Source organism: Dromiciops gliroides, chromosome X, assembly GCF_019393635.1.
Source record: "Dromiciops gliroides isolate mDroGli1 chromosome X, mDroGli1.pri, whole genome shotgun sequence".
Classification (NCBI taxonomy): domain Eukaryota; kingdom Metazoa; phylum Chordata; class Mammalia; order Microbiotheria; family Microbiotheriidae; genus Dromiciops; species Dromiciops gliroides.
The window spans coordinates 22428898-22439185 of record NC_057867.1 but is presented as its reverse complement, the minus strand read 5'-3'; positions in this window follow the sequence as shown (position 1 = coordinate 22439185).

The following is a 10288-nucleotide window of genomic DNA, read 5'->3' as shown; positions in this document are numbered from 1 at the left end:
ACACTAATGCATTGTTGGTGGAGCTGTGAACTGATCCAACCATTCTGGAGAGCAATTTGGAATTATGCCCAAAGGGTGATAAAGCTGTGCATACCCTTTGACCCAGCAATACCACTTTTGGGTCTTTTTCCCAAAGAGATCATGGAAAGGGGAGCGGGACCCACATGTACAAAAATATTTATAGCTGCTCTTCACTTGGTGGCAAGGAATTGGAAGTTGAGGGGATGCCCATCAATTGGGGAGTGGCTGGACAAGTTATGGTATATGAATGTAATGGAATACTATTGTGCTGTAAGAAACCATGGGCAGGAGGAGTTCAGAGAAACCTGGAGGGTCTTGCATGGGCTGATGATGAGTGAGATGAGCAGAACCAGAAGAACATTGTACACAGTATCATCAACAATGTGTGTTGATCTACTGTGATGGACTATATTCTTCTCACCAATGCAATGGTACAGAAGAGTTCCAGGGAAATCATGACAGAAGAGGATCTCCAAATCCAGGAAAAACATTAAAAAAGAACTGTGGAGTATAGATGCTGAATGAACCATGACATTTCTTTTGGTTTTGGTGCTGTTTTTTTCTATTTTGAGGTTTTTCGTTATTGCTCTGATTTTTCTCTTATAACATGACTAATGCAGAAATATGTTTAATGTTATTATGTGTGTGTATATATATATATATACATATATATATATATATCCTATATAAGATTACCTGCTGTCTAGGGGAGGGGGGAGGGAGAAAAATCTGAAATTGGAAAGCTTGTATAAACAAAAGTTGAGAACTATCTTTACATGTAATGGGGAAAAAAATAAAATACTTTATTTTTTTAAAAAAGAAAAGAAACACTACCAAGGCTGCAACTTCCAAGACAGATAGTATTTGAATTTAATAATTCAATTGAGAAACACCAAGTTCTACAAGGAATGGTCAGATACTGGTCATGCCCTGCGTTTCAGTTTATCAGTGATATCTGTGGGACTACAAATGGGGTGGTGAATGAAAGGGGAGGTTGTGATTTGTGTGAGTCATATTGATGATTAGCAAAGAGGGCAAGGTAACCCTTGTGGTCTCAGGGAGTGAAGAGCCTTCAGGGGAATGGGTGAGGAAGGGGAAGGAAGGATTTAAAAGGGGAAGGGGGAAGGAGGTAGTTCTTTTTTTTTTTTTTTTGGTAGTTGGAGGGGGAAATCTCCTGGACTTACTGGACTAATCTACTTGACTGACTGGAGAAGGGGGGAAAAGTAAATAACCAGAAAAGAGGAAGCAATAAAGGAACTAAGTAGCAAAACTCCAAAGAGAAATGTCTAACAGGAGGTGGTGATCAGGGATGAGGAGAAAAGAGCCAGTGAGTACAGGGCTATGTGAAAAAGAACACACTAAAGTACCTGAAGGAACATGGTACTGAGTTTATAGTCAAAGAGGGGGAAATCATAACTTAAAAAAACCCTAATATCATCAATAAAATCCAATATTTATTAAGCATCATCTATATGTTAGGCACTGTGCTCAGTGCTAGGGATATAAAGAGACAAAAGGCAGTCTCTGCCCTCAGGGATCTTTGTCTAAAGGGAATGCTTATGATCTAAAGGGGGTATTTACAGTCTAATGGGGGATCTTACAGTTTAATATTAGAGACAAATAGAAAATTGAAACAACTATATAAGAATGAGAGATTGGAGAAGAAAACAAAATTCTACAATATATACTACAAATATAGCTTATCTTGCCATCTTTTACTTGGCTTTTAACTCCTTCTTACAGTGGGTCCCTACTTCCAAGCTACACTGTCCTAAGATTCAGAGAGTCCCAGGTATTTCAGTTTGAGGGAGGTCAGGTTTTTCTCTCACCTGGCCTGTTCTCAGGTCCAAAGATAACCTCAAGACAACTTGCTAATTAACCAGTCAGCAGAACTTTGTGTTCTGTGGTTCTTAGCTGCAATGATCCTGTCCCCATCACCCATCTGAGTCTCCTGCCACTCAAGATTTCTTCCTGGTTACCTGCTGAGGTGGGATAGCCGAATTCCTCCTTTGGTCCTGAAGACACCCCTGTATTTTCCACCCCTCTAACACAACCAAAAGCTTAGTTCCAGAAGACACCGGTGCTATAGCTGATTGGAGGCTTGGGGGCAAGTTTCTCTGGTACAGCCTGCCTGGGGATTGTGTTGGTGCCATCGCGGATTGGACTCAATTCACAGCCCAGCATGGCTCCCTCTAAACTGTCTTTGGTTGGAAAATAATCTCAGTCCATCTATTTGTGGGTTTTCCTGCTGCAGGGGTTGTTTTATGTCTGTTTTGGGGGTAATTGTGTCAAGAGCTCTGTGGGTTTCATTTCTTTCCTCTGCCATCTTGGCTGCCCCTCCCCCCCTCCAAATCTTGGGATCTCTTTCAGGAGGTAGTCAGTGGATTCTTCCAATTTATATTTTACCTTCTGCTTCTAGAATATATGGGAAATTTTCCCTGATATGTTCCTGGAAGACGATGTCTAAGCTCTTTCCTTGATCATGGTTTTCAGGTTTCCTGTTTTAATAAAATGCTAGCATTAGTAATAACATGACTATGCAGGCACATAATTATGTGTCTTGAACTTTTTAAATGTAACAATGGCCAAAGGACATGAATAGGCAGTTTTTAAGCTATCTATACTCATATGACAAAATGCTCTAAATCAGTATTGATTAGAAAAATCCAAATTAAAAGACCCCTGAGGTACCACCTCTAAAACTATGAGATTGTCCAATGTTCCAGAAAGAGAACATAATAAATGTTGGAGGGATATGGGAAAATTGATATTCTAATGCATTGGTAGAATTGTGAACAATTCTAACCATTCTGGAAAACAATTTGGAACTATCCCCAAAAGGTTATCACACTGTGTGTACGCTTTGATCCAGTAATACCACTACTAGGTCTGTACACCAAAGAGATGAAATAAGAAACAGTAGCCAACTTGTACATAAATTTTTAAAACAGCTCTTTTTGTGGTTGAAAAGAATTAGAAATCAAGGGGATGCCTATCAATTAGGGAATGGTTGAAGAAGCAGTGGTATATGATTATGATGTAATACTATTGTGCTATAAGAAATGGTGAGCAAGCTGATTTCACAAAAACCTGGAAAGATTTACATGAACTGTTGCTAAGTGAAGTGAACAGAACCAGGGGGACATTGGAAATAATAGAAGTATTGTATGGTTATCAACAGTGAATGACTCAGTTATTTTCAGTAATACATTGATTGAAGATAATTCCAAAGAACTTAGGATGAAAAATTCTATTCACACCAAGAGAAAGAATTAATGGAACATGAATAGAGATTGAAGCACACTATTCGTCATTTTATTTTGTTTTGTTGTTGTTGTTAATTTTATTTGAATCTGTATCTTCTTTTACAATAGGATAAACAGAGGAATATGTGCTGCATGATTAGACATGTATAACCTATATCTAATTGCTTAACATCTCACAGAAGTGGGGAAAGTGAAGAAGAAAGAGAGAAAATTTGTGATTCAAATTTAAAAAAAATGTTAAAATGTCTTTACATCTAATTGGGTGAAAGTAAATTATTATCACTATTATTATTATTATTATTATTATTATTATTATTATTATTATTATTATTATTATTATCATCATTATTAGGCAATGAGGGCCAAGTGACTTGCCCGGGGTCACACAGCCAGTAAGTGTCAAGTGTCCAAGGCCAGATTTGAAAACAAGTCCTTGTGAATCCAGGGCTGGTTCTTTATCCACTGCGCCACCTAGCCGTCCCCTGTAAAATATTATTTTTTAAATGCTTTAAATAAGTATTGATTAAAGATATGTAAATAAACACCTCACAATATTCAGATTTGCTAATATGAAAGGAAAGAAAAATGATAAATATTGGAGGGAATGTGTACAAATAGGGACACTAATGCACTTTTGGTGAAGTTATGCACTAATCTAACCATTTTGAGAGAGCAATATGGAACTATGCCCAAAGAACTACCAAACTGTACATACCCTTTGACCCAGAAATACAACTATTATTTCTGTACCCTCAAAGAAATAAAAGAAAAAAGAAAAGGGCATATATGTAAAACATTTTATGGCAGCAGTTTTTGTGGTGGCAAAGAATTAGAAATCAAGGGGATGGGCAGCTAGGTGGTGCAGTGGATAGAGCACCGGCCCTGGGGTCAGGAGTACCTAAGTTCAAATCTGGCCCCAGACACTTAACACTTACTAGCTGTGTGACCCTGGGCAAGTCACTTAACCCCAATTGCCTCACTAAAAAAAAAAAAAAGAAAAGAAATCAAGGGGACTCATATCAACTGGCGAATGGCTGAATATGCTGCCTTATGTAATTTTGATGGAATGCTATTATGACATAAGAAATAATGAACAGGATGCTTTCAGGAATCCTGAGAAGACTTATGTGAACTGCTGCAAAGTGAAGTGAGGAGAACCAGGAGAACATTGTACACAGTAGCAGTAATGCCACACAATCATCAGCTGTGATTGATTTAGCTATTCTCAGCAATATAATGATCCAAGACAGTTCTGAAGGACTTAGGATAAAAATGCCATCAACATCCAGGGACAGAACTCATGCACTCAATGAACATTGAATCATACTTATTTTCAATTTATTTTTATTATCTTTGGAGGGGTTTGTCTTATTTTCTTTTGCAACATAGCTAATAAGGAAATATTTTTCATTGTTGCACATTCATAATTATATCAAATCCTTACCTTTTAAAGGTAGAGGGAGGGAGAGAATTTGGATCTCCAAATATTTCTGGCTGTCTAGCTATAATGACACCTACTGAAGTAGACATTCTATGGAGTGTCTGCAGCAGGTAAGGTCAATGACTCAGTTTAACTAAAATATCCTGATTTCTAAAATGAAGAGTTTTAATAACTTCTAGCCACTTAATATGTCTCTTCCTCCCTTCTTATTGCACTTATAACTCTCCAACTGTATGGGTTATGGTTAATGGTGTCAAATTTTGATAAATAAACAAGAAATTATGAAGCATCTACCATTCACCAGGCACTGTTCTTAGCTCTGTGTGTACTAAGATGGTAAAAAAGACAGATCCCGTGCTCAAGAACTTCACAGTGTACTAGAGGAGAGAACATCAGGCATTGGGATCAACACTGATGAATATGCCAGAGAAATGAGATGGAATTTCAGAAGTACTAGCAGTTGGGGAGGAGATGACACTGGAAAGGCCTCTTGGAGGTAGATATTGATTTGAGACTTGAAGGAAGCCAGGAAAGCCAGGAGGCAAAGGTGAGGAGGGAGAGTATTCCAGAGAAGTGGGGCAGACAGTAAAAAAGCTTGGATTAGGGATGTGAAGTAAATTGAGCAAGAAATAACCAAAAACACCTCCTAGAGGAGTTAAAAATGGATTAAAAAATTCCTATATAAGAGAGGCAGAAGAATAACTGGGAGAAGAAATGAGAGGTATACAAGTCAACAGCTTGGTAAAGGAAGCAAAAAATGGAAAACAATGTACAAAAATTCACTGAAGGAAAACAATTCCTTAAAAAAGTAAAATTGATGAGATAGAGAGAAATTCCATTTAAAAGTAACTGTAGCCAATATTTTTGAGTCTTCCTGCCAAGACAAACCCAGGAACTCTGTGAACACATTTACAAAATATTTTTAACACAAATAAAATCAGACCTAAATAACCGGAAAAATATCAACTGCTCAAGGATAGGCCAAGCTAATATAATAAAAATGACAATTCTACCTAAATAAATGTATTTATTCAGTGCCATACCAATCATACTACCCACAATTATTTTATACTGCTAGGAAAAATAATAACAAAATTCATCTGGAAGAACAAAAGGTCAAGAATATCAAGGGAACTAATGAAAAAATGCACAGGAAGGTGGGATAGCCATACCAAAGTTGAATTTATTATATAAAGCAGCAGTCATCAAAACTATTTGGTACTGGCTAAGAAATAGAGTGGTAGGTCTATGGAATAGGTTAGGCACAGGAGACATAGTAGTAAATTACTATAGTAATCTACTGTTTGATAAACCCAAAGACTCCAGCTTCTGGGATAAGAACTCGGTATTTGACAAAAACTGCTGGGAAAACTACAAGATAGTATAGCAGAAATTAGGCATAGATCAGCATCTTACACTGCATACCAAAATAATGTCAAAATGAGTACATGATTTAGACATAAAGGGTGATTGCATAGGTAAATTAGGAGAGGAAGGAATAGTTTACCTGTCACATCTATGGAGAGGAGAAGAATTTATGACAAAACAAGACATAGAGAATAATATGAAATACAAAATGGATGATTTTGATTACATTAAATTTAAAAAGTTTTTGTACAAAGAGAAGCAATGCATCCAAAATTAGAAGGGAGGCAGAAAGGTGAGAAAAAAATTTTTACAGCCAGTGTTTCTGATAAAGGCCTCATTTATAAAATATATAGGGAACTAAATCAAATTCATAAGAATGCAAATCATTCCTCAATTAAGAATTGGTCAAAGGATATGAACAAGAAGTTTTCAGTAGATGAAATTAAAGCTATATAGTCATATGAAAAAGTGTTCTAAATCACTACTGATTAGAGAAATGCAAATTAAAATAACTCTGAAGCACCACTTCACACCTATCAGATTGTCTAATATGACAAAAAAAGGAAAATAATAAATGCTGGAGAAGTTGTGGAAAAATTGGAACACTAATGCATTTTTGGTGGAGCTATGAACTGATCTAACCATTCTGGAGAGCAATTTAGAACTGTGCCCAAAGTGGTATAAAACTGTGCATACCCTTTGACTCAGTAATACAACTACTAGGTATATATCCCAAAGAGATAGAAAAGGGGAAAAGACCCACATGTACAAAGATATTTCTAGAAGCTCTCTTTGTGGTGGCAAAGAATTGGAAATCAAGGGAATGCCCACCGATTGTGGAATGGCTGAACAAGTTGTGGTATATGAATGCAATGGAATATTATTGTGCTATAAGAAATGATTAGCAGGCAGATTTCAGAAAAACCTGGAAATACTTAAGTGGACTGGTGCTGAGTGAAGGAAGCAGAATCAGGAGAACATTTTACACAGTAACAGCAACGTTGTATGATGATCAGTTGTGATTGACTTATCTCTTCTCAGCAATATAATTATCGAAGACAATTCCAAAGAACTCATGATAGAAAATGTTCTCCACATTGAGAAAAAAGAACTGTGGATTCTGAATGCAGATTGAACCATACTATTTCTACTTTTATTTGTTTTTTCTTTTGTCTTTGAGGTTTTTCCCTTTTGTTCTGATTCTTTCACAGCATGACTGATGCAGAATTATGTTTAATGTGATTGTACATATATAACCTATATCAGATTGTTTTCTGTCTTGGGGTGGGGAGGGAGGGAGAAAAATTTGGAACTAAAAATCTTATGAAATCTTATGAAAACAAATATTTATATGTAACTGGAAAATAATAAAACATTTCTATGATTTAAAAAAAAAAGTAAAATTGGCCAAATGGAAAGGTAAATACAAAAGCTAACTAAAGAAAAACTTTCCTTAAAAATTAGAACTGAGCAAGTGAAAGCTAATTTAATGACTCAGAGACAGCAGGAATAAATCAAAGAAAATCAAAAGAATGAAAAAAGGGGGAAAAAGTAAATAAAATACCTCATTGGAAAAACAACTGACCTAGATAATAGATCCAGAAGGGATAATTACATAATTATAAGACTACCTGAAAGCCATGACCAAAAAAAATGCAGGACATCATCTTCCAAGAAATTACTAAGGAAAAGATCGCTGATATCCTAAAACTAGAAGGTAAAATAGACATTGAAAAAATCTACCTCTTAAAAGATCCCTAAATGAAAACTCCTAGGAATATTACAGTCAAATCCCAAAACTCTCAGGTCAAGGAGAAATATTGCAAGCAACCAGAAAGAATCCATTTTGATATCAAAGAACCACAGTCAGTATTACACAGAATTTGGCAGCTTCCACCTTAAAGGAGTGGAGGTCTTGGAATCTGATATTCTGGAATGTAAGGAGCTTGGACCAAGAATCAACTACCCAGCAAAATTGAACATAATGTCTCAAGGAGAAAACTGGACATTCAGTGAAAAAGGGGACATGCAAACATTTCTGTTGAAAAGACCACAGCTATATGTAAAATATGATTTTCAAATATAAGACTCAAGAGAAGCATAAAAAGGTAAGCAGGAAAACAAAAACATAAGTTATTTAATCAGGGTCAACTGTTTACATCTCTTAAAGGGGAAGATGATAGTTTTAACTCTTAGTATTTTATCTCTATTAGAGCAGTTAGAAGGAGTATAAATAGCCAGAGGGTATAAGTATAAGTATAAATTGATTTTGATGGGATAATTAAAAAAAAACTTTAGGAGCGAGAAAGATTCCACTTGCAGAAAGAAGAGGGAGGAAGAATGGGGTAAATTATCATATTAAAAGGTGCAAAAGTCACTTCCACTGCCAGGATGGCAGTCAGGTAGGAACCCTCTGAAGCCCTCCCAAATTTCCCCACCAAACAACTAGAAAACTGCTTTGGAATTGTTGCAGAAGCAGGGAACCAGCCTACCAGCCCAGCAGGAAAGGTCTGTCTTACCTGGGTAGGAGGGGAGTGAGATCCAAGTGCAGCAGCAGGAGCAGCCAGCCTCACGGGGGGGGGGGGGGGGGGGGGGGGGGGGTGTCTTCAGGAAGGCTCTAAGCCTGGGGCAATCCACCAGTGAGGCCCCCACCCTCCTGTAAACCAGCACACCCCTAGGCAAATGATCAGTCTGACCTGCATAGCAGGGTCCCACTCCAAGACTCCAGCCCTAGCACAAGCCACCAGGGAGCCCTTGACCCTACTGCTGATCAGTATCAAAGCCCCACCAGGGGCTTTGATTTCATAGTAAACCATAGTAAACCAACAATAGGAGGCCCCAACCCTCTAGCAGATTTGTAACAAAAGTAATCCTCCTGGGACTACTAACAGAGAGGCCCTGTTTCCATAGCAACCCAGCAGGGGGGCACCACCTCCGTGTCAGACCAGCAATAAGATTCCTCCTCTAGGGCCAGCCACCAGAAATACTCTGTTACTATAGCAACCAAGCAGCTAAACTACACCCAGGGGAGGCCAACTGGGGGGATCCACACCTTCATCCAATACAAGCCAGAAGAGAAGCTTACCCTACAGAAAAAACAAGCAGATAAGCCCGGTGAAAACCACCAGTAAGAGCCAGAACCCCAGCACAAAAACTTGGGACAATGCAGGAGTAGAGTCCAATTCTCACATAAAAACACCAAGTCACAAAAGAAGGCATAATAATGATGTGAGAAAAAAATTATTTTTTTTTGTGGGTTAATGAGGGTTAAGTGACTTGTCCATGGTCAACTGGTCAAGTGTCTGAGGCTGGATTTGAACTGAGGTGCTCCTGAATCCAAGGCCAGTGCTTTATCCACTGTGCCACCTAGCTGCCCCAAGAAAATAATTATTAATAATCAATTTATTGGGGGGGGGCCCAGATCAGTTTCAGTCCCTTTCTCCCTCCCCTTCCCCCTCCCCTTTCACTCCAGAAATTCCAGTTCTTGAGGAAATTCTAATCTTGCGTGGGGCAAGCCCAAGGGAAAAAAAGGAATTGATTCTTTTCTATAGATAAATTAAGATGATGGGATTAACCCACACCTAGATAGTGGACTTGCCTTTGTAGAGTTCATTTTAATTGGGACCACCTTCAGGTCAAGGCAACTAATGGAATTGAATGATGCTAACAAATCAGATTTGTCCATCAAAAGAAGATTAAACCCATTGACCATGTGGGGATCAGCTCTTGACTCTCTCTTGGCTTCCTGAACTCATGCCCTTGGCTCAGAATGCTGTAGAATGCCGTTTGCTCTTCCTCTTAGGCTCTGAGACCACTTTCTGTCTCTCAGAGTCAAAACAGGTGTGGGGCTTTTTTTCCTGCTTGGGCTAACTGCCACTTGGTCAATTTCTTACTGGTATATATAAAATTATTAATAATGCTTACTGCCAAAATGGGTACAATAGCCAGAATATATAAATAGTGATAATTTTAGAAAACAAGGTTTAGCACAATAATTTAAAAAACACAATGAGCACCCCCCAAAAGAAGGGTTTTAATATAGAAAGTTACTATAGTAACAGGGAAGATCAAGGCATAAACTTAGATGTGGGCAATAGTGTCAAAATGGCTGCGTGAAGCTTCAAAGAAAAATGAATTTTGTTTTAGAACAATAAAGCATTCCTGAAACAACTTAGAAAGGACATTAGAATGC